The following is a 25,193-nucleotide window of genomic DNA, read 5'->3' on the forward strand; positions in this document are numbered from 1 at the left end:
TGAACATTAGGGTACATACATGACAACTTTTTGGGATCTAAATGCCATCTATAAAACATTTTGTAGAAATTTTCCCTCAGGTTCTGGGACTGTGTAAATTTAACATTCTGAACCCAAATATTTTCCCATGTTTCCAACATCACTGGTTCTTCAAAATTTTGTGCCCACTTAATCATACAATCTTTAACTAATTCAGTTTCTGAATCCCTTTCTAGCAAAACATTATAAAGCCTTTTAATATGCATTGGACCTTTCTCTCTTATATGTCTAACCAATTCTTCCTCATGCAACATAATACCAGTTTTTTGGTCCTCTTTCCATCTCAATTGTAATTGATTATATTGTAACCAATTTAAATTAATTCCTTCGTCCAACAGTGTCTGTAATGTCTTCAGCTGCCATCTGCCCGCATCTGTAAAAAGAACCTCTTTGTATAAAAACCCCCCGAGTGACATTATATTTGTATTCCACAAAGTATGACCAAGATCCAGCCATAACGGTATTTTATAATCCCATTTGAGTCGGTGCTTCTTCCAAACTCTCATCAAAGATTCTCTAAGTATATGACTTTTAAATACTTTATCTATTTTGTCGTCGTAAAATAAATAAGCATGCCATCCAAATTCAAGATCAAAACTTTCTGCATTCAATATTCCAGCCTTCTTATTTCCAAACCAATCGCTTGTTAAAGTTAAAGCTGCTGCATCATAATATAACTGTAGGTTTGGGAGTTTAAGACCTCCTCTTTCTGGAACATCTTGCATAATTTTCAGTTTCACTCTCGGCTTTTTCTCGTTCCAGACAAACTTATTCACGCCAGACTGCCAGACTTTCAGTTGTTTATCACTTTTAAGCACCGGAATCATTTGAAACAAAAACAGAAATCTTGGCAAAATATTCATCTTAACTGCTGCTATTCTTCCAAGTAAAGACAGTTGCAGCTTTTTCCAAGTCTCCATGTCTTTCTGAACCTCTCGCCACAACACCTCGTAATTATTTTGAAACAATTTCATATTTGATTCTGCAACCTGAACTCCAAGATATTTTACCTTAGGTACAATTTCAAAACCTGCCCTCCTTTCAAGCTCATGTTTACGATCTTGTGTCATATTCTTAACTATCATTTTAGTCTTTTTTGAGTTCAGTCTAAAACCTGAAACTCTACCATAGTCTTGTATAATGTCGTTCATCAGGATTGTTGATTCCATTGGTTGTGATAGGGTAACAACCAGATCATCTGCAAATGCCTTTATTCTATAATCCTCTTGCCTTATCACTATGCCTTTCAGAATTTTTGAGTCCCGTATTGTATTTAGCAAGACTTCCAATGTTAAAATAAATAAAAGTGGGGACAACGGACATCCCTGTCTTGTTCCTTTTTCAATTTTAAACTCTGTCATCAAACTTCCATTAATAATAATCTGTGCTTTTTGCTCTTGATAAATTGCTGAAATCGCCTGTATAAATTGGTCCCCAAAGCCCATCTTTTTTAAAGTCTTTAGTAGAAAATTCCAATCCACTCTATCAAAGGCCTTCTCCGCATCCAAAAAAACCAGCACTGCAGAAATCTGTTTATTCTTATCAAGATATTCCAATAAGTCTATTACTTGCCTTACATTGTCCTTCATGTATCTGCCCTCAATAAATCCCGCTTGGTCCTCATGAATCACTTTTTGGATTACTGGCATCAACCTGTTGGCTAATACCTTCGCATAAATTTTATAGTCTGTGTTCAAAAGAGATATTGGTCTGTAGTTCTCTGGTTTTTTAGGACCAACTTGTTCCTTTGGTATCAAAGATATATAAGCAGTTGTCCAAGATGGGGGTATTCTACCCCCTTGTTGAATATTGCAAAATAAATCTCTAAGTTGTCCCACCATTTCAGCTTGTAAAGTTTTATAATACACTGCAGTCAAACCATCCGTGCCAGGAGCTTTGGCTGTTTTTAGCTGCTTAATTGCCGCTATTATCTCCTCCTCTGTTATAGGATAATTCATTCTTTCCTTTTGTTGATCAGTAATTTTTGTAACTCTCTTATCCTTTAAATATTTTTCTATAAGTCCATTCTGCACCTCTTCTTTGGCATATAATTTAGTATAATAATCCACAAAAGCTTCTTTAATTAATTTTTGTTGAAAAATTTCTTTCCCTCCAATGTCAATACTATCAATAGTCCGTATACTTTGTTTTTTCCTCAGTGTGTAAGCCAACCATCTGCCCGGTTTGTTAGCGTTGCAAAATGTATTATGCTTCGCGTATTGTAAACTTGTTGCAACTTGTTCCGCCATAAGCATTTGAAATTGGTCTTTCAAAAGTTTTATAGCGCTTCGTATTCTTTCATCTGTTGGATTTTTAATAAGTAACTGTTCTTTATTCTTTATTTCCATTTCCAACTCAGATCTTTTCTTTTGTCGGAACAGTCTATGTTTAGAATTCATGTAGATAAGTACCCCTCTCATATAAGCTTTACTTGCGTCCCAAACAATTTCAATTGGAGTACCTTTATTCAAATTTATTTCAAAAAATTCTTTCAAATGCTTTTTAAGTTCTATTATATTTTTTTCATATCTAAACAAGTTCTCATTTAATCTCCAAGAACGTCTCTCAACCTTATCCATCTCGATTTCTATCCATACAGGGCTATGGTCAGTCAAAGTTCTTGGAAAAATCTTTGTTCTTTTTGTCTTAACAAATAGATCATTTGACAACAAAATAAAATCAATCCTAGAAAAGGATCTATGTCTATCGGAAAAGAAAGTGTAATCCAATTCATTTGGATTATGTATTCTCCAAACATCTTTTAGTTCCATATCTTCTTTCATATCAAAAAAGGTCTGCTGTAGTCTAATTCTAGACTTTGCCAAGCTCTTTTTGTCTAATTTAGAATCAATTACTCCATTCCAATCTCCCATAAGTAAAATAGATCTATAGTCCCATTGCAATATTTTAGTATGTAACATCTTGTAAAAATAATCCTGTTGTTGGTTGGGAGCATAAATTCCAATCAGAAGAATTTGACCATTTGCTGTGAGCAATTCAATTGCTACAAACCTACCATCTTGATCTACTTCTATAACTTTTGCTGTTAATTTTTTATTTACATAAATAACCACACCATTCTTTTTCTGCGAAGTTGAAGATATATAATGTACTCCTAATTTTGAGTTTATCAAATATTTTTGATCTTGAGTTGTAATATGCGTTTCTTGTAAACATATTATATCATTATTAAATTGTTTCAAATATGTAAATAATTTCTTCCGTTTCTGTGCTGAATTCAACCCATTAACATTCCAAGATAGACACTTAAGGGTCATCAGCCTGTTTCTGGAGCGCAGAGCAAAATATTTGAAGTTCATCCAAGAGCTTCGATCTTGCTCCTCCCATAGCTCCACTCTCTTGTGGGGTACTCTTAGCTGCCTTCTTGTCTTGTCTTTCCTGTTGTTGTTGTTGCTTTTGTTTAAGTAACTTGGATTGAGCTCTAGTTATACGTTGATCTTTAACTTCAGTCAACTGAATCAAATCCAAAATTGGAGAAGAATCCAACAAGGGCTCACTCAAAAAACCTCCTTCTGCACCTTGCACTTCTAATTCCTGCTTAGACTGTTCTTCCAATTGCCTCTCTTCACTCTCCTTAATCTCCAAAACTGTAGATGTACGTGGAGATGGTGTTCTTTCCTTAAGAATAGTACTATAAAAATGTTGTGCCTTCTCCACGGTGTTCAACCGATATCCTTCTCCCTTATATCTAAAAATTATCCCAGCTGGTGCATCCCACCGGAAGGGTATCTGTAAGTCTTTCAATTCCTTAACAAGAAAACCAAATTCTTTTCTAGCTTTCAGCATTTTAGGAGGTAATTCTTTAAAAATTACAAGTCGTGAGCCCCCCACTTGTACAGAGGTGTGAAAAGATTTTTGGAGGATTTCATTTCTAATTTCTCTCTCAGTAAAGTATATGACCACATCTCTAGGCAGTTGTCTTTGTCTGGCCACCCAAGAGTTCACTCTGTAGATTTTATCTATTTTATGAAATACCAAATCAGGATTAACTTGTAAAATCTTAGCCAGGGCTTCAGAGCAAACTTGTCTCAAGTCCTGTCTCTCCTCCTCTCGAATTCCCCGAAGCCGTATGGCAAATTCCATCGCCCGGAATTGTATCATGACAATCTCATCTTCAATTCTCTGCATTTTATTGTCTACTTCATCAATTTTATAATCATTATCTTTCATCCTAACATTAACTTCTGATTTGAGTTCTTCAACTTTAAAATCAACTTTCCCAATAAAATTTGCCAGGCCAGACGCCACTTCTGATATTTTTTTGGTCACCATATTTTGATTCTGTTTCACCATGTCTTTAACTTCATTAATTTCCTGCAAAAATTCCTCATGTGATTTTTGAAGTTTATAATCTATTTCCTGTTGAGATTCTTGAAATTTGTCATCCAAAGTTTTAGAAATAAATTCTTTTAAATCTCCCACATCAAAATCTTTTTTCTGAGTCTGTATCTGTTGTGCTGGGGGAGGCTGTGCTTTATGTGTGGGAGATCCACCTCCTGTTGCCTTCACTTCCTGCTTCTTTGAGGCCATCCTGCCACGTAGGCTAGTTTTACTAAAAAGGGAAGTTCTTCTTCCTCTCCCACCTCCACAAAGACTTTTAAAAAAGTCCCCCAGATTTAATCAAATAAGAACCAAAATAAAGCAAAGTCCAATATTGAAAAGTTCCTCTCTTATTTCTCTTGTAAAAAAAAAATACAAGCGAAGCAGCTTCGTGGCAGTTTAGAAACTTTGTAACAAAGCAAGATGAGTTCAGCAATCCACACTCGCCCGCTCGTTAACTTTGAGGCTAAGCGCCATATTTTTACAGTTCACTTTCACTCATCCGCATTTCTCAATCAAGTTAGAAAGCCAAGAAAACTCTAATACTTGCGATTCCGAGTTTCAGGGTTCAAGTAACAATATGCTGCTTATTCAGGCTGGTTTCTTTTCTTTCAATTTAAAGTTTCCTGTAGCCGGCTTGTTCTGCGAAAGCAGACTTGTCCCACGCCGCCCGGAGTTCCAGCAGGTCGAATGGGAGCCGCTCCTGTTCCCTCCCCAGAAACTGTTCCCTGGGGGGGTTGCAGGGGCTCAACCTGTACCCTGCGATCTCTCTTCAAAAATCCTAAAGATTTTTGAAGTTTTCGAGCCGCTTCTTAGTCACGAAGCGGCTCTACAAGCAGCGGGGCTGGCGGAGCTTCAAAAGGCACCGCCGCCGCCGAAGACGAGGAAACCGGAAGCGTCGGGGGTTCTTGAACAATTAAGCAATGCTACTAGATTTTTCTACCACTTTCTGTCCATTCCTTTTTATCATTTAAGATATCCTGAGGGATATCAGTGCTCTCTGATAAATGAAATATAAAGAAACAGCCACAAATCAATCCCTCTCTCTCTCTCTCTCTCTCTCTCTCTCTCTCTCTCTCTCTCTCTCTCTCTCTCTCTGTGTGTGTGTGTGTGTGTGTGTGTGTGTCTGGGTCTGGGTCTGGGTCTGGGTCTGGGTCTGGGTCTGTCTGTGTGTGTGTGTGGTTTTTTTTTTTACATAAAGCTTGTAATTACTCATTCACCAGGTAGAGTAATGTAGCGAAGAATCTAGCCAACCAAGTCAGTCTCTACTAGGTGGAAATGGAGTTCTTCTTCTCCCATACCTTCATTAAGTCCATGTTCTACAAATGGCATGGAGGACATATGTGCAGTCAGTTTTGACAAATATGTAGGTTGTAGCATTAAATAAGTATGTTACAGCTTCCTTTATAATTTTGTATATATGGACTACTCCTATTTCCTGGTTGAGTTTTAGGACTAGGGACTCTAAAATATTCTTTACTGCTACTGGGTTTTCGTATTTCACTCAAAAGATTGAAAATTTTTAAGGGGAAAATCTTGGAATATATAGATTTTAGTGGCCAGACATGGCCACATTTGTGTGGGTGTGAGTCAGCAAATGGAGAGACAACAGAGGAGAAGAGCTCAACTCTGGTCTTGAAGGGCAACTGTGCTGTCATGAGGGCTGATAAGCGACCTGACTGTTAGTCAGGACTGTTGTGGGAAGATGCCAAGACAGCAGTCCCTCAGTAGCTAAGGACTTACTGCTGGTCTGACCCAAAACTAAAGAGAGAGTGAGAAGGAGAAAAAAAAATCCTGAGCAAAATAGAGTGTCTGGAGAAAAAAGTTGAAGAGTGAAGTTATTTGAGTGTGTGGAGCAGTTGACAATATCTGGTCAGAAAGGGAGAAGAAAGTTCTATGAGGGGCTCCCCTAGTGGAAGGGAAGGGAAGTCCCAAAGGAATGGCATGACCCATGCATGACCCAGGTGAGAAGGAGGAGATTGACTGTTGTTGGTAAAGCCCTGGTCTCTGAGGAAGAACTGGGCAGAAGACCCAAGACAGATTCTTACCCCAACAGCAGAAGTTGTTTAGCTAAGCAAATGTGTGGGAGTCAAGCTGTCCTAAGCACATTATTGTAAATCTACCCCATTTGTTTCTTTTCACTCTTTCTTGTTAAACTTAGAAAAAGTTTATGGAGAGGGAATGAAAGGGACAGGAAGCAGGAATGCTAGAAGGAATAGTTTCTGGGAGAGAGATATAGAAGGAAACCGGATACTAGGTAAGTACTGGAATTATGTTGTATATAGCTGTTACAAATACCTGTTGTAAATAGCTTTGCTGTATAATAAGAGAAAATATATATATAAACACCTCCATTGTCTTGTTCTCTGTGGCAGTTGTCCTTGAAAACCAAAATACACCATCAATTGAAAAAGAACACAATCACATTGTAACAAATCTAAAGATTGAAATCAAAATCCACTAACATTGGATTTTTCCCTAGTAAGAAAATGAGCTATGAATTGATACATCTATGTCCATGCAGCATTTTTGTGTGTGAAATTCAGACAAAAAGCATGCTCAAAGATATATGATTTCTGTAAGATACACCATTTTCTTTGAACTATGGAACAATCTATATCATTAGTTTCTAAAGCAAGCTGAGGCCCGGAAAGCATAATCATCTGTTAGTGTTCTTAAGAAATGAAATGGAAAAGTGACTAGCAATATTTATTATCTTGGAGCTCCACCAATTTGTACCTGAGAACAATGTTTCTAAAACTGTTAACAAAACATCTTTGTGATAAAGCATGGATGAGATAAAGCACAGGAAGGCACATAAGGATTCACTATTTTGACTTGACACTAGAGAAAACCTAGCTGAAAAGGGAGAAAAAACAGAAATGTTAGAAGAAACTGTCGACTTAATGCTGTACTTCTAGATTTTAAGGAACATTTAAATTTCAGAAAGTGAATGTTAATAAGCATAGAGCAATGACAGGAAAAATTAATGACTCCAGGATGGTTTTGGAATTGGCAGCCTTCTAAATCAAATCAGTCAATCAATCAAACAATAAAGGGAAAGGGAGCTCAAGGGAGATATTAAAAACACAATTACAAGTAATTCCTATGAGGGAAAAAATGGAGGATAGCAAAAGAAGCCAATATAGTTACATAAAAAGCCGGGTGAAATCTGAAAACAATAAAGGATGTTTATAGGAAATAGACAAGTTACTCAGCAAAGAAGAATATTCTCTGGTACTCTAGAATTTAGAAATGTGCCGGAAAAGTTAAAGCTCATAATGAGCCACAAACAGCATTCTCAGGACTTCTTTAGATATTGCTAAGTAAAAGAAAATAACCATTACATCTTTTAAGTAAAGATGGTGAAATGCTAATTAGTAACAAAGAAAAGATAGAGCAACTTAACTCTTATTTTGGTCAGTCTTCACTAACTGGATAGCTTGTGTTCCAACTGGAAATTGCTAATATCAAAATGATGAGGTAGGAAGTTTCAGATTCATAGAAACCTAATCTACTTTAAATCATTTTAAATCTCCAGGGCCAAATACTGTAAATTGTACTCTAGGATCTGGATGAACTTTTATTATAATCTTTAACAAATCCTAAAGAATTAACAGGATTAGCAGACAATTAGAAGAGAGGAAATGTTTTCAAAAATGGGAAAATAGATGATCTAGAATAATTTGAAATTGACATCTGAGGTTCTAGAGCAGATCATAAAGAAATTAATCTCAAAAAGTTTTTATAAAAGTGTGGCAGTTACATGTCTTGTCAGAATAACTATAGTTCACTTTTTGTTAATTAAATGTTAAGTAGTGTAGCATGGCTGTTCAGTATGGGGAAAGAACAATCAACCTCCTGGCTCTGTTGAATGACAAATAGCTCAGCATTTTCCTGTATGTCTTTTGACACCTACATGAAATGGTTAAGAAAAATAATCCATTAGCTGAGATGAAACGTCTCAATATGCTGTTGCTGCCAAATTATATATTCTAGGTCATCTTTGGGACCAGTGGAATCCTTATCTGGCAATTTGGAGGTTGTGAGGGACTGCATGGGACTCGGAATAAAACAAGCTTAAAACTCACTTCACCTGAAGGAGCAGATTAGTGACTTAGATATTTTCCTGGATTGGTGAATGGAAGCCATTGCCAACAGACCCTTTGTTCAGCTTCAGATAGTATCCCACTTGTACTCTTTTTTTGGATCAGAAATCCCTAGTGGCAGTAACTCATGGCCTTCTTACTCTTGAGAACCAAAATTGAGATAAAGTTGCAATTGACTCATGGTGATTTTGTCAATGCCAATGTTATTCATACTTACAGTACGTAAGTATGTAGGCCAAAACTAAACCAGCATTATAAATTCTGCAGCCTTAACCAAAATGTTATGTTTAAGTATTCAGGGTCCTTCCCAGTGGTGGGATTCATCCAATTTGTACCACTTCGGAGAACCGGTTGTTAACTTTCTGAGCAGTTTGGTGAACTGGTTGTTGGAAGAAATCATTAGGGCAGACAACTGGTTGTTAAATTATTTGAATCCCATCACTGGTCCTTCCCAAGGAGAAGTAAATAAAATGCTGACAAATGTTATGGGATAATTTAGGACTATTATTTTGCATCTAATACAGGATTTGGAGTATGAAATATCACCCTTCAGACTGGATTTTCAGTCCTGATAGGAAACCCTATACACTGGTGTTTATTTCAAACATGTGCCAGGTGGGAAAAGGAAATGGAAGTAAGAGGGCCCCATTTTGGAGACCCGCTAAACCTTATTTTTGGTGGCAACCTTGTGTAGTTATAAGACTATCTGGGTTATTTGGCTGCCTGTCTAGCTATGATAGGGTTGAAGTGCAAACATAGAGGTCAGTTGTGCAGGTTGCTGTTTCTAAAATAGGATCATCAATCAGGTTTAAGAGAACACCTTTGTCCAATAAATTCTAAATAGGAAGTCTGGTTATGTATCGACCTTGCCATTGGATTCCAAATAAGGCATCATTAATGGATATCTTGTTCAAAAATAGTAATGTAATGGTAATAATTACTATTGTTGCTTATTTTGAAATTTGGCATCCTGATATGCAATTAAGGTGGAAAGAATTGAAGATTTGAAAATGTAATCCATTATTATTAATGAAAAGTTAAAGCAGATACTTATTGGCTATTTGCTGTTGCTTGGGCCATTGATAGAATGATTAAAGAAATAATTTGCATAGATTTTAGTAAATTAAATCTGAGGCTACACTTTAAATAGCTAATTATGCTTAATCATGCAAACTGATGCTGAAGATATTAATTTTTAGTGTGATATGCGGCCCCTCAGTAGACAATTCAGAGTAATTAGTAATTAATTATGATTATTGTTTACAGTCACAATTAAATAGGACTTGCATATTCACCTTTGCTCTATGTGAAGTGCTCCCATATAGGTTGCTAAACATAATAAAGCAATAGAGCTGTTTTACAATGCTGCCATAAAATGGTAATATCATGTTAAACCATGTCCTTTTCACTGATGGGAATAATATATTAAGAAAGAAGTAGTCTACAATAAAAGAGATAGATATCTTTGATGCTTTCTTAAAAAGTGAGTTTGAGACATCCAGTGAAGGAATCACCATCGTTTGTCTTTAAACTATATTAGTTTCTAAAAGCATTAAATTAACACTTTTCGGTTTTAAAATCAGACTGATCATGCTGAGATGTCATAGTAAAACAATACTTTTAGAATGAGCCACAATGTTATTGGCTTACCATTCTGATTTATTTGGAGAGGAAGAAGCCAGAGTTTCTGTTTTTACATAATATTAAACTCACGAAGACTGAATTTTTATGATTTATTAGACAATCCTACTAGAAGAAAGATTGTACTAGGAATGAGATCCAGGTGAGAATGAGGAATTAACATATGATAGATAGATAGATAGATAGATAGATAGATAGATAGATAGATAGACAGACAGACAGATAGATGATAAATAGATAGATAGATAGGATAGATAGATACTTGTACCCAGTATGCTAAATTGACTTTACAATATTAAACAGTTTTGCCACAGTAAAAGACAGGAAACATTTTATGATTTCAGAAATGTGGTTTACTTATTAGCAGTTCTGTAGGATTGGAATATTCGGCATGCTGGCTGGAGAATTTTGGGAGTTAAAGTCTACACATCTTAAAGTTACCATGGTCGAGAAACACTGTAATTACAGTCTCCTTTAGACCCAAGTTCTCCTGGTTCCATCTTGTGATTTAAGAACAGATTAAGATCAAAAACAGATTAAGAGAAGGAATAGAAGGAGGTAGAGGATTCCCCCTCCCATAAACTACATTAGAAACATAAAGAATTAAACCTTCACTATTTTGGGTTTTATCATATGGATACAGATTAGATAACTAAATATCACATACAGAATATCTAATACAATTACAGACAATGAAAAAATGTTTGATATTGTAAAGCACTTATTTTATGGTTAATAGATCAGAAAGATATTTTTCTTGCTAAAGAAAACAATAGAGGCAGATTCTCCGATTAAATATATCTCATAGTCATTTTTTCTTACTTGCTCTGCTTTTGCCCAAGTCATTTTGTGGGTGTGCATGTGTGTTTTCCAGGTTAGGCCAGATGATTCCTCATCCTCTTCAATGCCTTAGGGCTGCTTTTGAAATGGCAAGGGGCCAGCTCCTCCAAAGTAAATGATGGAGAGGGCAGGTAAGCCTTTCCAGCCTGGGTTAACAGAGTTTATCTGCCTACCAGCTTGCCCAGAATGACAGGTTGACTTTTTTCTTTCTTTTCCTTTTCCTATCATTTCCATGATAATTATAACCTATATCACTTTGCCTCAGTATATATTTGTTCCTTCTGGGACATGTTGAAATAAGTTTTAACAAGTTCTGCTCATCATTATATTCTGCTTTCATTATGGCTTAGCCTGGCAGCCTGTCCTTTGCGAAGGACTACAAGCTTCATAGTGCTGAAAGCTGGAGCAGATCAGGAGTTGGTGTTGAGACACAGGCGCTCCATCTAAATGACCCCTTTCTCTAATGGATAGCCTATAGTTCTACAGAAAAAATACATCTATCATCCATGCAAAAGGGAAAGCAAACCACAAGCATGACATAGATAAGATATTATTTGAGCCGCTCATCCTTTCTTATTAAATAAGCCAATACGTGGGGTACAGAAATAGGTTTTGGACAATTTCTATACAAAGGAAAAGGCTCATGGTGGGAAGATGATATGGAGTGACTGTGTGAAGACATAAAATGGACCATGTCCCATGTGGATTTTCCATTTTTCTTGGAGGTTATGTGGGATTTTTCTTTCTTTTTCATTACAAACCAGTCTCGTACCTTAAACAATTATTTTATTGAGAGCTAGAAAGAAGCCCTGGGAGCAAAGGTTGCACTTCTCCTCTAAGGGTCTAAAACAAGAAATATAATGTAATTTATATTTAAAGTATCTTACAAGAATCTACATTTTGTGAATAAAGCATTAAAGGTCCAATTTGTACATTTTGTAGTAAAAACTAGAGGAAAATTATATTCAACATACAAAACCACTTCTTATATGTATTTTTAATAGTTAAGAAAGAAATAAACCCTACTTTTTTCTATATATGTTGCTATCAAAAAAGCTTTCATCCAAAAGTTTCCAAAGCTCGTTGTATTCTCTTAAAATGCATGGAATCAAGGCAAATGCATTTTTTTCCCAAATTAAACAAGAATCAACATGACAGATGAGCGTTCCCAAACCAAAGTAATCTTTTTACCTGCCACCTTGATAGCTACTGGTTAATTGGCTATAATAATCAATGATGACAAATGGCTTTAATTTCACATGGTAACATAAATAAGTTAGAATGACATCTATTGTGTAGAAAAATACATTTCAGAACTGGGTTTAGATTTTAATCTCATCCCTTTTAAAACAGGGCATAGAATAATTAAAGAAAAGCACCTACTGCAGCACTCCTTATTCGGTGGCAGTCTACATGGGGTTGCCCTCAGGGATGGGTTCTATTTACCTTTACTAGTTGTTTGCAGCGGGGCTGCGTGCACGAGCTCTTCTGTACATGTGCAGAAATGTTTTGATGACGTCGGGGTCAGTGGGTGGAGTTTCCCGCTGATTTTACTACCGGTTCTATAGAACCGGTGCAAACCGGGGGCAACCCACCACTGGTTGCCCTTGAAAAAATATAAGGAAGCTTCAGTTGATGCAGAATATAACAATGCAGGCAATTTTGGATGCCCTTAGAACAGTACACATTATACTTCTGCTCCACAAGCTGCATTGGTTGCCAGTTTGCCTCCAGGTGCAATTCAGATTGCTGGTTTTGACCTTTAAAGCCTTTCATGGCATGAGACCCAGTTATCTGAGGGACCATCTCTGTCCAATTATATATCTGCTTGTTCCATCAGATCTGGAAAAAGGAATATGTTGCAGGTCTCATGTACTAAAGAGTTACATCTGGTAAAATCCTGGAGATGGGCCTTTTTTGCCATGATATCAGTCTTATGGAACATCATCCCTCTGAGATCAGGCTGACTCTGTTCCTGTTAACTTTTTGCAAGTCCCTCAAGACTTGGCTCTGTCATCAAGCTTGGGGGCTCCAAGTGAATGGTGAGTTGTTGAGCTGATCCACTGTTGTTAATATCTGTCACTCTCCTCTTGCATTTTATAAATTGTAATATGATTTTTTAAAATTCTTTTTTTAAAAAAAAATATTATGTGCCACCCACACTCACACTTTTTGAGATGGCAATGATGAATAAATAAATGAAATAAATTCTGGTAATTGAAATGGTTCTTTTTGATTCCAGGCCATTTTATAAGTGATAACCAAATTTCTCAATAGGTCTAATTATGATACTGAGGCCTGGAGTTTATGGGATTGGAAATCCCAAGTAACTTGAGAGCAACAGGTTGGCTGAGCCTGTTCCATTACGTCTGTTATCTGAATTTGAAATATGTGGTTGGCCATTATCTATTAATTAAGCAGAGCCTAAATTTATGAAGCTAAGCATTTAAATGGACTTAAGCTGTATGGAAGTCCAGTAGTTATCACATAGGTCCAACTGTGCATGAATTTAGTACTTTTAAGTAATGTTTCTTTGGTTTCCAGTCTTAATAAATCAAGCCTATTCTGGGTGATAGTAACAAGAAAGACAAGGTAGCCAAACTTTAGTATTCTCCATAACAGTGATTAAAGGAGATGTCAGGTGATATGGATAATGTGTATACACTGGGCATTACACTGCTCTCTATGAGTAGTTGCTATGGTAACAGAGACAGGAATGAAGCAGCACTAAAGAAAAGCTATCCTGAAAGTGGAGGTTATTGATTAAATGTACCGAATTTTTTTGGCTTTGTTTTTTAACTGCTAAAGTTGAAGTGGGTAGACCTGCTCTAGCATGGAAGGTATGGTAGGAACTAGTGACTAAATCTGACAGACCACTTTCCCTGGAATTCCATCATTTCTGATTCTCCAGACTATTTTTTCTGTTGAGCCTCTGGTGTTCTACTATATCTGCTGTTAAGGTATATGACATTGTTTGATAGGGAGATACTGCAAGTCTTTGGCAATCTTCACAACTTAAGATGGATTTGTTTGTTTTCGTGTCACCTGTCTCTGATTTAATAATTTGGTGAGTAGATAAATGCAGCACCTGCTCACCTGTTCTCTAGGCAAAATAATGGAGAAAGATACTTTCCCGGATTATCCAAAACAATTTTCATTTTTTGTGGTGTGTTTTCTTCAAACCATAGGGATTCGTTGGCTGGCTAGTTGGTATGAACAGTTTTTTTTTTTTTAAAGAGACAGTTGTTGTAATATCAATTATTCGGATCCTGACCCCAGATGAAGATGCAGTGACCTTCCTATAATAATGGATGCCCATCACTCCCAAGCTTTATGACCTTTCCTTTTTTTTTTTCTTTTTGGTTCTCCTACTTTCTTCCCCTGAGAAAAAAGCAGCACAATACAATGCCATCCTCTGCCAGCAGATTTGTTTCAAAAAGAACTCATGCATCTTGAAGATGCATTATTAATGCCTGGACAAATCACATCAGGTGGAGCTCAGCAAGTCCCTGGCACTGAAAAAAAGGAACAAAGGCCAGTTCTACAAGAGAGTGAAGGATGAGACAAATTATAACAGCTGGATGTTCCTTGTAAGGAAGATGGAATAAAAACAGGATAGCTCAAATTGTTTGCACATAATGCAAGTTCATATGCACATCGATAAAACTGAATTACTCACTGCACTAAAGTAAAATAATTTTGTAAGTAACAAGCATCCATTCCTGAACCTCTTGAAGTAACATTCAAAATTGGGCTGGTTTACAGCTCTTCAAATTGCTTCCAAGATGCAAAAAAACAAAAACAAAACCCAACCCAAAAAGGTTAAAGAGTCTCTGAAGTTGAACTCAACTCTTGGTAACTTCATGGATATGTCTATTTAGTTTTCTTGGCAATTATGCTGAAGAGTTCACGATCACTTTAGTAAAAGAAATCATTGAAATCAAAGGAAATACTTCCAAACATCATTAATAGACAGCAGATGGATGTTTCAGTGTCAGGCTTATCTGAAAATAAAAAAGGCAATTAGAGTTTGAGTTTTGCAATCTGGGAAAAAAGGGCCTGACTTAATGAGTTCACTCATAAATGAAGATGGGACTTTTGCTTGTTCAATTTCTAAGATTCTAGACAGTTATTACTTGAAATGAAACCTAATTAAAAACAAATTGTGTGATTCCTTCCTACGCATATTCTGCTGTTAGGGGCTTGACAGCCTTCTTCCAAGATATTTTATTCAACATTCCAAACCAGCATGAAGGCATGAGATTTTCTCCCATCCAAGTCTTAACCAAATCTGACTGTGCTTTGACTTTTTTTTTTTTTTTTTTTTGATAAGCAAACTAGAGCCACTGGGTTATCCTTTGAGAGAAAGGTAGTACAATGTGATGTAAAATTAAATTTTCCCATCCAATTTTTGTTCTCTCTTCCTCCTTGCCACTTCCCAATGATGTTTGGTGTTATGTCTTGCCCTGTTCTTTCTATGCAGCATAATTAGAATAAAAGAGTTGGAAGGGACCTTGGAGGTCTTCTAGTCCAACCCCCTGCTTAGGCAGGAAATCCTACACCACTTCAGACAAATGGTTATCCAACATCTTCTTAAAAGCTTCCAGTGTTGGAGCATTCACAACTTCTGGAGGCAAGTTGTTCTACTGATTAATTGTTCTAACTGTCAGGAAATTTCTCCTTAGTTCTAAGTTACTTCTCTCCTTGATTAGTTTCCACCCATTGCTTCTTGTCCTACCCTCAGGTGCTTTGGAGAATACTCCTTCTTGACTCCCTCTTCTTTGTGGCAGCCCCTGAGATATTGGTACACTGCTATCATCTCTCCCCTTAGTCCTTCTTTTCAATAAACTAGGCATACCCAGTTCCTGCAACTGTTCTTAATATGTTTTAGCCTCCAGTGCCCTAATCATCTTTGTTGCTCTTCTCTGCACTCTTTCTAGAGTCTCCACATTTTTTTTACATCGTGGCAACCAAAACTGAATCCAGTATTCCATGTGTGGCCTTACCAAGGCATTATAAAGTGGTATTAACATTTCATGTGATCTTGATTCTCTCCCTCTGTTTATGCAGCCCAGAACTGTGTTGGCTTTTTTTGGAAGCTGCTGCACACTGCTGGCTCATATTTAAATGGTTGTCCACTAGGACTGCAAGATCCCTCTCACAGTTACTACTATTGAGCAAGGTACCACATATACTGTACCTGTGCATTTTGTTTTTCTTACCTAAATATAGAACCTTAATTTTTTCACCATTGAATTTCATTTTGTTAGATAGCGCCCAATGTTCAAGTCTGTCAAGATCATTCTGTATGTTAAGCCTATCTTCTGGAGTGTTGGCTATGCCTGCCAGCTTGGTGTCATCTGCAAATTTGATGAGTTCCCCATCTATCCCCTCGTCCAAATCATTGATGAAGATGTTGAAGAGTACTGGGCCTACAACAGAGCCTTGGGGTATTCCGCTGCATACTTCCCTCCATGTAGATGCAGTTCCATTGAGGACTACACGTTGAGTGTGGTTGGTAAGCCAGTTACGAATCCATCTGGTGGTGATGCTGTCTAACCCACATTTTTCTACTTTATCTAATTTAATTTAATTTAATTATAATATATATATGCCACCCTTCTCCCGAAGGACTCGGGGCGACTCACAGGATAAAAACAACAATAAATATCCAATAAAAATCAGTAAAACCCCCCACAATTAAAATAAAACTCCTAAACAGATCAGGCGATTTGATTAAAAAGCCATGTCTTCAGGTCCTTGCGGAAGGAATGGAGTTCAGGGGCCGTCCGGAGCCCAGTCTAGTAGTAGGTTATGGTCTACTTTATCAAATGCCTTACTGAAGTCCAAGTAAATTATATCGACAGTATTTTTCTGGTCCACTAATTTTGTCACTTTGTCAAAGAATGCAATAAGATTAGTCTCATGATCTGCTTTTGACAAACCCATTTTGGCTTTTGGTTATTACTTTGTTTGCTTCCAAGTGTTCACTGATTTGTTGCTTGATTATCTTTTTCAGAATCTTCCCTGGTATTGAGGTCAGGCTGATAGGTCTGTAGTTTCCTGGATCTATTTTTTTTTCTTTTTTGAAGATGGGAACTACATCAGCTCTTTTCCAGTCCTCTGGCAATTCCCCGGTGCTCCAGGATCTTTGAAAGATATAGTTCAGTAATTCTGAGATCTCGTCTGCCAGTTCCTTCAGAACCTTGGGGTGTAATCCATCCAGTCCTGGTGATTTGAACTCGTCTAGGGTAGATAGGTGTTCACTTACCATTTTCTTCCCTATTTTAACTTGTGTTCCTAATCTGTTTTTTGTGGTGCTATTTTTGATAGGTTGGTCTGTTTTTTCCCTTTGTGTAAAGACAGATGCAAAAAACGAGTTAAGTAGTTCTGCTTTCTCCCTGTTGCTTGTCACCTTCTTGCCACTTTCTCCCAGCAATGGACCAATTGTTTCCTTGACTTTTGTCTTGTTTTTAACATGTTGAAAGAAGCTTTTTTTGGTTATTTTTTACTTTTGTCACAAGCCTTTGTTCATTGTGAGCCTTAGCTTTCCTCACTTCATCTTTACAGGGTCGGGCTATTTGCTGATATTCTGCCTTAGTTATTTGCCCCTCTTTCCATTTTTTATACTTGTCCTTTTTGTCTTTCAATTTGTCAGAGAGTTCTTTATGCAGCCATGCTGTTTTTTTTTTTGAGAGCTGTTATTTTTCTTTTTAGAATGACAATTTATTTTTACCCCAATGCTGGACATTCCCATCATCATCTCAGAAGATTATATGATGTGACCACAGTGATACCAGAAATTGGGGAATTAAAACTGGTCTGAATATAGTGGAACTTTCAATTCCATAGGAAGTAGTGGGTCCAGGGGTGGTATTCACTTACCTTCACTACCAGTTTGCAAATGTGAGCGTGCATGCGCATGCGCTCACTTCACTCACACGCGCCATCTCCGTGCATGCGCAGGTCCTTTCGTGCATGCACAGAGCATCAAAAATGTGGATAAATAGGACGTGATTACGTCCGGGTGGGTGGGCGGAGTCTCCCGCAGCAGCTGCTGTTTGTTCGCCCAAACCAGATAGAACCAGCTAAATACCACCACTGAATGGGTCCCAGATTTTTTACTCATTTAGTTAGCGGATTTGAGGTACCTTGGTTCAAAAGTCATTGCAGTACAATATACCAGGAGTGGGAGTAACTTCTGACTTTCTGCCAGCTTCCCCATTGACTTTGCCTGTGGGAAGTTGGCAGGTACTGTTCGAATCATGTGATCATGGATGACCATGGCAGCAGCCACAGGTTTGGAAAATTGACTTGCCTGAATATTCTTGAAATTTCAATTCCACAGTAGAAATGGGTCCCAGATTTTGTATGCATTCATTAAGTTACCACATTGGAAATTTCCAGTGTGTAAAAATTGTTTCCTTATGATGCACCTTTTCAGCTAAATGAAGTTACAAATTGACAAACAGAAGAATTTTAGTGGTATATAGATTTTGGCAGGTAAGTGGTTCCTGCAGTAAGTGGATTCTCTAGCAAAGGACTTAAGGCAATTCCTATGCAACATGGATGGGCAAACTTGCAGATGAATAGGTGAAGATTCTTTGTTTTTCTTGTCCATAAGAGAGGGTATTTGTTTCCTTTTGACTTGGTGTAATTAGTTTAGGATTTGCTGTATTGTTTTTCAGCACTTTTACTTCAAAACAATGGGCAATTGTGTTACCTATTTCTGGCAACTATAGACAGGAGGAAAGTGTGTGAGGGCAGAGTGATCCTGAGCCTTCAGGTTCCCTTTCCCGGTATCTACAGTATGTTTAGAATCAAGATCTTAAATTGAACTCAGAGACATGTGTTGGGCTGTACTTTATGAAAATTCAGGTCCAATTACATAAGGAAAGCAATGAGTTGCTCCATTCTATATATCCCTCTACATATCTACATATGCCTTCAGGAGACAATATGTAGAACACTCATTTGACAAAGTAAAATAACTCACAAACACATCAAAACCATTATTTTCCAAAGGTCTGATCTTTGCAAGATAATCTGCTAATAGCACATGTAAGAAATCCAAAGTTTCATTATCATTATATTAGGGCCTGCAATGAGTGGTGTATAATTAAGGGATATTCATAAAATTGCACTGAAAATAACACATAGATTTTTAAAGACATTTTTATGATAAATGCTATGAATTCATTTATTCTATTGTATTTCTTTATATATTTTTTAAAAAAGAAAAATAAACAAAAAGTTAAATGGATACAAGAACAAATTTGCAGGAATTAAGAAACCAATTACATCCAAATTCTGAAGCAAAGACATGTTTTATGACAATAGTAACAATAGGTTGTTATGATAAGTTAAAGGATATGGCAAATAAGCATATCCAAATATGCTTTGTAAAGATATTTATATATCTTTAACCAGAAGCAGCTTTCCATGAGACAGCTGGACTAAGAAAAAGTCCTTGAGAAAAGATGGACCATTATTGAAGTTTATAAAAAAAACCTGATTCAGCACAATACATTCCAGAGAAGTTGGGGACTGCATGCCTTGTTGTTGTGTTTGACTGTACAGCAAACAGAGGCAGGAATCAAAGAATCCCCAGGAAAGCTAGATGCCTTGTAACTTTCACAAGCTTTATAACCACATGGGACAACTTTATAGAAACCTAAGTTCTACTCCTGGCACAGTGGGGAAAAAAAAACCATACTGTCTTGCAGCATGGATTTAAAGAAGGCGAAAGGGACTGCATAATGGCATGCCCATGACGTTATACTGCTGTCCAAAAATGTAGCTTTTTTGAACTGATGTCATAGCCTAAAATGAAATTAGATTGTTCACAAATAAAAGAATTTTAGAACATGGCAGAGGTAGGTTTCATCAGGTTCTGACCAGTTCTGGAGAACCGGTAGAGGAAATTTTGAGTGGTTCGGAGAACCGGTAGCAATAATTCTGACTCGCCTCGCCCCCATCTATTCTCTGTCTCCCAGTTCCCAGCTGATTGGGAGGAAATGGGGATTTTGCAGTAACCTTCCCCTGGAGTGGGCAGGGAATGGATATTTTACAGTATCCTTCCCCTGGCACACCCACCAAGCCATGCCCACCAAGCCAAGCCACGCCACGCCACGCCCACCAAGCCATACCCACAGAACCAGTAGTAAAAAAAAATTGAAATCCACCACTGGAACATAGAATGGTTTTTTTTTTTTTTTTTTGGTTTTCTAGAGGCATTGCTACAGGATCAATATTCATTAAATAAGAGTCCTTCTGGAATCTTAAAGGAAATGGCAATCTGTTTAAACGTATTACCTGCTGATCTACAAGTAACAGAAGCTAGCAGTGTGTGGCTATGTGAACATGCTTTGTAGCTCTTGGGTAATGTTACTTGTATTTTTTTTTTCCTTTACAGAGAATCACTTTTCCCTGTGCATTCAACAACCAACATGAAACCACCTAATTATATTTTCATAATCATGATTAAAAACCATCTAAATTATCCTGCTTGATGTATTCAAAGAGTACGTTGATTGCTTTTTCAGGGTGTACTATGGCTTTTTGTTCAGCCACATCAAATGCTCTGCACTAAATTTTAAAAAGCAACCGTATTATACATATATTGGAATTAAAAAAAAATACATATATATAATTTATAAGCTGCAAATTAGACATCACAACCAGCTCTATTCAATAGCCATCCAATAATAACCATTCAATAGCCAGTGAAGGCTACTTACCTATTAAAGTACATTAATTTCCACTTTATGGTTTTCTTTTGTCAATTATCAATTCAGCTTATTCTGATTCTGATACAGTTCTGAGGTCTGGAACCTCGGAGTCTCGGAAATTGTTTTTTCCCTTCACATCCAGGGGCAGCTTATGTTTTAAATGATAAAAGATTTTTAAAAAATATGGAAAGGATAAGTACTATAATGGGTAGTTTTAAAATAAAGTATACTTTTTAGCATAATACATTACAAAAGTTTTCATTTTATATTTTAATAAAGATTTATTAAATATTACAATTAAGGGGATAAAACTAATATATTTTTTAGTAAAAATGAAAGAAAAAATAGGAAGTACAGAATGACTTCCTATCTAGCTCCCAGAGCTAGACAGATGAAAAAAGAATATACCAAAGAGAAATAAAAGAGATATATTTAAAAATGACTTCTCCCTTTATCACAAGAGTGACCAATTTCAATAACACTTCTTCTTCTTCTTCTTCTTCTTCTTCTTCTTCTTCTTCTTCTTCTTCTTCTTCTTCTTCTTCTTCTTCTTCTTCTTCTTCTTCTTCTTCTTCTTCTTCTTCTTCTTCTTCTTCTTCTCCTCCTCCTCCTCCTCCTCCTCCTCCTCCTCCTCCTCCTCCTCCTCCTCCTCCTCCTCCTCCTCCTCATATCTCATATGTTAACCATAAATGAATTAAGTCCTGGTCAGAAAAGTTCATTAAGGATCACCAGAGACAATAATATATCTATTTTAACCTTGATCAAATAAACTAATTTTCTTCTCTTTTGTTTTTAATAATCTTGATCTTTAATCTCTTCAAAAAATGTCATTCAAGGCCACTCTTTGGCTTTATTTTTTGTATATCTCTTACTTGTTAAGACATCCACCAGTCTCAATTATATATCCAGTGTAGCATCTTTTTCCATATCACTGTTGTAGCATTGTAGGTCCTATAATCTAGTTACCATTATTTATAATATGTAGATCTAGGTAATGCATACCATATAGTGCTAAACTTATGCTGGTGCATAATAAATTTACTGAGTAGGGCATCTAGTTGTTTAGTTATTATACTTCTATTGCAACAATATCAATGGCTGCCATTTAGCTACTGACTGTATTAAAGGTTTTCATTATGACATAACAATGGGGGTGATGGACCTGTCAAATCATATTTGTTGCTATAGGCCTAGTTAATTACTGGGGCAATTGGGGTATATGTGTCATGTTATGTATGCTAAGAGTTTCTGAATGCCACCTGCTGTTGTACTCAAGCAGACTTTATTTAATGGTAACACACATGTTCTGGAAATTTAGAATATGCAAATTGAGAATGCAGTTCTTCACCCAGGATTTTCCAATAGAAAGGCTGGAAGATTTCCCATCCCATTTTACTGTTTTATTGTTTTAAAAAGTTTTAAAATGTTAATTATAATATATTACTTTGAATTGTGAGCCTCCCAGAATCATTTGCTGAGATTTGTGGCTATGAAAATCAAGTAAATAAGTCAGTCAGTCAGTCAGTCAGTCAGTCAGTCAGTCAGTCAGTCAGTCAGTCAGTCAATCAATTACCAAATGTGAATAAGTCTTTGAAGCTAATGTTTGGAATACACATTTTGTCCACTGTGTCCATGACTCTAGGCCAGTGCTCCTCAATCTTGGCAGCTTTAAGATATATGGACTTCAACTCCCAGAATTCCTCAGCCAGCATCTGGAAGTTGAAGTCCACGCACATCTTAAAGCTGCCAAAATTGAGAAATGCTGTTCTAGGCATTGGTTGTAATTATAGGGAACAATCGCCATGATCTTCATTTCCCAAGTCGTGTAAACTGAAAGGCAGAATTATAGTACTTTATAATAAACAATATTTGGAAGAACAAATAAATACTTCAAATAAAATTTGGTGTCTTGTAAAATATTGCTGGAGAAAAAATGCACAGCTTTTCTTCATTTGGATGAGTCTTGTGCTTTTCAGTTTTGTAATACAGGATGGACTTCTATTACCAATACAGGATGGGCAAATCTGGCAGCTAAGGGCTGCCTTTATTGAATTTTGGGAAACTTGAATGCTGGAGTGGGCAGAGCAGTGGAGTAAATGGTGTCAGAAATGTTGGGGGATATTTTTTTCCCCATTTTTGCTCTTTTTTTGTATCAGTCATTCTTTTACAATTCTTTTATGGCTCTTTTAGGCTTCCTATTTATGTACTAGTAGCAAGAAATGCAAACGAAGGAACACAGTTGGGAGAGCTATGAGATACAAAAGAAGAGCTATATGTTCCTACTCTCTGATCCAAAGAATAGGCCAATCTGTCCCAACTTGTGATGGAAGTACAACTTGCAGGATTGTCAACCAGGGTCAAGTTGAAAAAAAAGCTGCTGTAGGCCTGTAGATGCTATACAATAAATGGCTATTAAAAGAGTTATGTAATATGATGTGGCCAATTTCAAGAACGTTCAGCTTTTCCTAATTCTTAAATTGGATCTGGGAGGCCAAGCGTATTTGTTTTATCTACTGTATATGTTTCCATTCTAACTTTCAGTAAATGTTTAATGGATCTTTTTCAATTACTGAACCAAATGTTGTTTGACAAGATGCAGCCTTCTTGATTATTAGCACTTAGATAGGAATGTGCCTTTTATATTACATTTATTATCTATATCATGGCTATGGTATTTGTGAGTGTAATTTAAAGTTGATTTTAATGGCCCCATTAAAAAAATCTTGTTCAAAACTTTTTCTGCTACTCTTTTCCTTTACTTCATGCATCAGGATAAGAATGATTTTTTCTGCCTTGCAGAAGCTTTCACCTGTTAGCTGACACTCCACTGTTATCAATGAAAGAAAAGCTATAGCTCATAGTGAACTAAGATAAAATATGTTGCCATTTTAAAATGGAAATAACATGGGCTCCCCTTTCTCATGCCATAACATGAAGATGTCAAAGATAGCAACTAATCCTGAAACAGCATTGTCCACTACTTATGAACTTTTAGGTTGATTTAAAGCAAGCCAAGGTATCTTCCAATATATAATTACCACTCATTAACTGATTCTTGCTCACTATTCTGCACCACAGCGTAATGTGATACCAGTTGGTGCCAAGGAACATTCATTCAGTGTCTTCTGGAGTGTCAACTAAATTGACTTAATCTCTACTCAATAATGGGCCTTTCATGACACATCTGATCTGGGGTATTGGTTGTGGGGATTTAAGTATGATTTTGTCATATGGGAAAAATCTCATGGATGCTTGGCCATGTGCCATGTTTAGAAGATATTTGAAACTTAATTTCAGAACTTGGAAAACCATCATTTGGATCTGACGTATCTGAGCAAGGTATCTGAGATATACCTAATTTGACAACATTTTTTCTTGATAGATTAATACTAATGTCTACATCTGTTTCAAAATGCTTTTAAAACAATCACTTTGACTTCTTTTCTAGAATCAGTTAAGAGATTAGTGAAACTAAATAAAGTTTCTCAGGTTCTCCTTTTAACTTTTCCTGAAGATGAACTTTTCCTAACCTTTATCTTCCTCCATTTGTGAATCACCTATTTCTCAGAATAACAGATAGAAACCCACTTATCCCATTAATAATTTCCATCAGTAAAGAAGCAATCCATCAGATTCTGATATGGACTCATTCAAATCAGAAGGTATTCCTTGACTATTTTTAAAAAATCAAGAGTGAGATAAAATCCTACTGTTTCAGCCAGGTTCTCATATTTGCTTATTCTCTTTTCAAGAAGATCAAGCCAAGCCAAGATAGTAAATAAGTTATCCCTTTTATTATTTATGTTAATCTTTGCCATCTTATTTGAGCATTTTAAATATTAACTGGTGGGAAGTGATGGTGAAACAGAGCTATCACTGTCTTGCCCATATTTGTGAGCTTCCTATTTGAATGGTTACTGCATGATACAGATACTTATAACCCTAAAAATATAAGGCTCCTTCACAAATATAGAAGTGAATAAAGTTTGTTACTATATAATCAAATGAGTGTATATAAGTTAAGATGCCATGATCTTGATTCTCCTTGTATTTTTTTCCCCTGAGAATTCACTACGTACAAGATCGATTTATACACTACGTTAAGGAGTTTTAGAAATGAAGCACTTGATAATCCCTATAATAGTTATATCACAGCATGAACTAAGCAGTATTGCTTTATGATTATTTTTACTCATTTACTATTGTTGCACATTTTGTAGACTGTAAAATGTTTGATTAAATGGTGCACTTTGTTGAGAATTAATTATCAGTGCAAAGGCACAATATTTCTGGACCAGTTTGTTTAGAACAAAGTTTATCCTTGAAATAAGAAAGCCCAGATTTTGATGTCCAACGCCAAATTGTAGCAGAAAATCCTAAAATTACAAACACTGTGGATTTAGATTGACCCTAATAATGGCTTTCATTATTTGAAAGCAATAAAAATTCAAATGAATGTGGTAATTAGTAAAATCTCTTGTTTAGAGAGAGA

Source organism: Pituophis catenifer, unplaced genomic scaffold (genome assembly GCF_029215685.1).
Source record: "Pituophis catenifer annectens isolate HBS135680 unplaced genomic scaffold, rPitCat1.0.hap2 SCAF_3, whole genome shotgun sequence".
Lineage (NCBI taxonomy): Eukaryota > Metazoa > Chordata > Lepidosauria > Squamata > Colubridae > Pituophis > Pituophis catenifer.